This window comes from Helianthus annuus, chromosome 17, assembly GCF_002127325.2.
Source record: "Helianthus annuus cultivar XRQ/B chromosome 17, HanXRQr2.0-SUNRISE, whole genome shotgun sequence".
Lineage (NCBI taxonomy): Eukaryota > Viridiplantae > Streptophyta > Magnoliopsida > Asterales > Asteraceae > Helianthus > Helianthus annuus.
The window spans coordinates 185,427,891-185,432,625 of NC_035449.2; the positions used below are offsets into that span (position 1 = coordinate 185,427,891).

Here is a 4,735-nt window from a genome sequence, read left to right on the forward strand (position 1 = left end):
AAGTAAATATTAAACATCCCTTATTTCAGATTTCTAGGAACTAGTATTTAAACCATGCGCGCTTCGCGGCGCAGCACACTAAACAGTAAATATTGTCGACTTGGATAGGGTTGAATCATATTTACCTTTTTTGTTGGTAACAAAACTACAAAATTCAAGTTGTAGTATGTCTTGTTACCAAAAAAAATACAATCTGCAATGTCAAATTTAAGTGAAACTGTTTGATTGTATATCAAGTTATAATAGTAATTCATCACTTCATACCCATTTGCTGACTTTTTTTTAAGAACGACAAAGCATTAAAAACAAAAAAGCCAAAAGGCCTCCAGCGAGCTGGATACAGGAAGAGAAAAAAGATACATAACAAAACTACATGATACACAAGGGATGCCAGAGTGATCCACCAAGTCCAGCCCCTAACCATATTTTTAGACCTGTGATTAATCCAATTGAATAAGGAGGAGATGATGCCTTCGCGCGCTCTATCAACCGATCTCTTCAAACCTCTAAAAACCAATTAATCCAATTAAACTTGTATGATCACTTGGATACAATAACATAGGACCCGCCCCGTACTGTGATATGGAATGCTAGATTTGTTTATAGTTTTAAACCGACCAATACAGCTCAAAAAACAATTTACCGTTCTAGTTGTTGTTACTACCTTAAATAGTAAATAAATAAAGAAAACACACAATCAAACAATCTGGATAAACTTGTAAGGTTTTTAATAGATTCACATGTTGTAATACAATAGAATTCCAAAACCTAATTAAACATAATTCAGATTAACAATGTGAACAACTTACTCTTAACAAATAACAAACATCTACATACGACGACAAACATAATCTTGCAACCCATAGGGATAAGATTAACCAAAAGATCATATAATGATCAACGAATGCCAAACCCATCAGATTTAACCAATTTGCAAGACATAGAAATAGAATCCTAAGCAGGTTTCTTGATGAAAGAATTTACCTGTATTTACATTTTGAGCAGGAGTCATGATACCAACTTTGGTTATAGCTAGCTTCATTTTCTGTGATACGCGCTTTTAGTCCATTTTCTCTGAATCATAACGCACAGGAAGAGGCTTCTCATTGGGTCAGAGTTGTACCTGCAAAACAAAATCACATAAATAGACAATCATGATATGATCATTTGGAATCGATCGAGTCAAATGAACCAACTCAACTTCAAGTGTAATGGGCTAAAAGGTTGAAAGGGGTCCTTAATCTATTTTTAATGTAAAAATCCAGTATCTTCTATTTAAATATCTTGATTATTTTTATAACTGGTGCATTATTTGTTGCTTAAAAATTAATAAATGGACCGAAATGTTTGATTCCCAACCCGATCTGACCCGTTCCAGTTTCTTGCATAAAAACTGACCCATTTCAACCCGCATCTGTTATTTGACTCATCACCATGTTGCCATCTATTGCGTTAAAAGGTTGAAAGGGTCCCTAATCTATCTTTAATGCATAAATCTTGTTGCTAAGAAATTCAAATATGGACCAAAATGCTTGATTCTCAACACAGCCCATTTGACCTGTTTCAGTTTCTTGCATACAAAATACGGCCTATTTTATTTGACTCACCCCCCTTATTGGCATTAAATTGCATAAGAAAAGCTTTATACTATGCCTTTCTAGCTTGGAGAATAATTCACTCATTTCATACTTTCAGCATGGTGCTGTATAATGAAATCGCGTGGTGCTGTCTTGCAGGTTCACCTCTTACAAGAAAAAGCAACACTTGTAATTAGCATCGGTTTAAGTAATTGAAAAGAGATATCGGATAACCTCTCTTTATCCATTACCCTTTGAACAAATTCTCCAGTTATTAACTCAGATTGTATGCAAAAGACTCTGAATGTTGATGGTTAAAGTAATCTTTACCTTATTCCGTGTTATCTTCAATTCAAGTTGCTTTGTGAACTGAAACTCAAAACCCTAAAATTGAAACAAATGTAAAATAAACCCTAAAATATGAAACAGATGTAAACTCGATGAACAATTTCACTTATATAGTGAATCTTTGATTCTTGGTCAAACGGATGGCGGTGCGGTGATAGTTCTGAGCCTGTCAACCAATGATTTAGAACGTGGCCCAAGAGTTGCTTGATTCCGCCGATGATCGGATCCATCCACATAATGGTTCATCGGCCAGAAACGAACGATCTCTGGTACGGATCTTACCAGAATGTGGTCTGACTTGGGCCTCGTCATGGTCGTCATCTACACAACCTCTCTCTCTTAAGCCCTCAATGATTGTTCTGCCAGTTGGGGTCATAGACGCGCTGGAATCAGGTGTCGCTGTACTCCGCCATTGGGGCAGTGGTCAGCCCTCACTCCCTCTCAGACTCTTCTTTCTCTCTATAGACATTTGCATCTCTCCCTGTAACAGTCACGATTGTCAATCTTGGACTCTGTTTCTCTCTAATAACATCTGCATCTCTCGATCCACCAAGTCCAGCCCTAACCATATTTTTAGACATGTGATTAATCCAATCGAATAAGGAGGAGATGATGTCTTTGCGCGCTCTATCAACCGATCTCTTCAAACCTCTAAAAACCAATTAATCCAATTGAATAAGGTGGAGATGATGTCTTCGCGCGCTCTGTCAACCGATATCTTCAAACCTCTAAAAACCAAGCAAATAATGTATTTAATGTCAACTTAAACTACACTCTAATTAACATTAAAACATGACAATATCTGTTTTGTTGATAATGAGCTTCAAAAGTTTGCGTGATTTTTTTCCATTAAAAAATCCATCAGTTACAGGACATCAAATACCAACACTTATAGCAAGTATGTTCTTTCTTGATTGCATACTTATTTCGGATCTGCATTCAAATTAGGCTTAGTTACAAACTACAACATACCAGTACTAATAGTTAAAAAAACAGAAGGCGTAGCAATTACCATATAACTTCGCCAAGGCCTAAGTATTTGGTACCCAAACATAGCCGCCACTGTCAGTCTTGGTAAACTCATCTGAGATGATGGTTTCCGCTACTGATTACGGCTGTACACTAAAACCACAGTCGACTCCACATCCTGGTCAACGTCGTTGCAAACCACCAAAAAATTGGTAATTATTACTTTACCAAGGTTGCCATTAGTCCATAGCTCAAGCTAATTTTTTGCATAAACGACGCCTTACACATCTAATTCTAGAAAATTCAATGGCAGAAACCCTAAACCGTTGTAATCTTAAAAAAAGTCTTATCATCCATGTACGCATGATAAGCAGAATGAAGAGTTCATATAATTTATTACCTTCATTAGTGATTAGGAAAACTCACATAAACCCTAATCAAAAACCATCAGCAACATTAGGTGTATTTCATATAATTTCATATAGGAAATCGATTCAGATTAGAGATGCAAGTTGCTGGTTTTCCATGATATAATCGAAAACAAATAAGAATGATACAATCTATTTGTGAGGGGAACCACCCAGCTAACCCAATCACCTACCAGAGCCGTCCATCCACCATCCAAGATGAAAGCGGGGGTGACTGGATAATGGACGGAACCCTAATCTGGGCAGAAGGTGAACAAACATCGCCAATAAAAGCAGATTCAGCCGAAAAGGCTGTTGCATGACATGGATTTGCTGATTACATAACCAAATCGGAGGTGATAAACTTACCGGCATTGTCTGCTTGATGTGCGACTACCGTATGCGCTTTTGTTCTTCTTGTATGACCATGACGACCGCTTCTGTGACCTAACCGATGCTACCATAAGCTTCTTTGTCTTCTGTTTACTTAATCCCAACCGTGCACTCGAAGGAAATCGGTATTGCCGCCTTTGCTCCGCCACAGCCTGGCCGCGCGCTGCCGTGCCGGGCCTCTCTCCTTCCAGATCTTTGATCTTTCTTCTCTTTGTGACCAGAAGCGGTGCTCTCTCTTTTCTCTTTGTGCCGCCTTTGCTCCGGCACAGCCTGGCCGCACGCCGCCGTGCCGGGCCTCTCTCCTTTCCTTCCAGATCTTTCTTCTCTTTGTGACCAGAAGCAGCGAAGAGGGCGCTCTCTCTCTCTTGTCAACCTTTTAAACCTAATATTAAGCTACTGTTCATTCAGTTTAGATTTTATCATATATTAATTCTTTACAATTCTTCGTCTCCCTCACACACCGTAGAAGATAATTTCTCTCTAAAAGTTGTGGCATCCTTTTAAAACGAAGATTCGAGGGATTTAAGTTGGTCAAATAAGTTGCTTATTTTGGTTTGCAATTCAGTAAGTTCTATATAATAGTGGTTATAAAACGTAAAATATTTTACAGGCTTACAGCTATATATATAATTTAAAAACAAAAGTTGACAAAAAATTAAAATTAAGCACGCCCAGTGGGACTCGAACCCACAATCGCCTGATTAGAAGTCAGACGCCTTATCCATTAGGCCATGGGCGCTATGTTTATTAGCTTCCCACCATGATAATTATTATTATTATTTTTAACACGTATTTAAATATTGTATCAGCTAGGGGTGTGCACGGTTTGGTTCGGTTCGGTTCGGTTATTAGTATTATCCGTAATCGTAACCGAAGTCATCGGTTAATCGGTTCGGTTAATTTGGTTAATTTGTCGGTTTTCGGTTCGGTTAATAACCAATTCAAACAAGGGCTATTTTTTTTTGCTTAGAAATACATGTAATGGAGGTATAAATACATGAAATGGATGTATAAATAAATGAAATGGAGGTATAAATGCAT

General features: G+C 37.8%; 1 long non-coding RNA gene and 1 other non-coding gene across 7 annotated transcripts; both read right to left on the reverse strand.

The window, feature by feature from the left end:
• Window positions 1–201: 201 nt before the first annotated feature.
• Window positions 202–4,197, reverse strand: LOC110941296. Of its 6 annotated transcripts, none has more exons than XR_004885446.1 (6): window positions 3,671–4,196; window positions 2,938–3,072; window positions 1,908–2,858; window positions 1,608–1,744; window positions 985–1,123; window positions 202–506 (listed from the first exon to the last, which is right to left on the reverse strand). It is a non-coding gene; the product is annotated as an uncharacterized LOC110941296 (long non-coding RNA). The 6 variants fall into 6 exon arrangements; XR_002593984.2 differs by lacking the exon at window positions 1,608–1,744 and having other exon boundaries at window positions 1,908–2,653; window positions 2,809–2,858; window positions 3,671–4,193; XR_004885445.1 differs by having other exon boundaries at window positions 1,608–2,858; window positions 3,671–4,197.
• Window positions 4,198–4,360: 163 nt separating this feature from the next.
• Window positions 4,361–4,433, reverse strand: TRNAR-UCU. Its single transcript has one exon. It is a non-coding gene; the product is annotated as a tRNA-Arg (tRNA).
• Window positions 4,434–4,735: the final 302 nt, after the last annotated feature.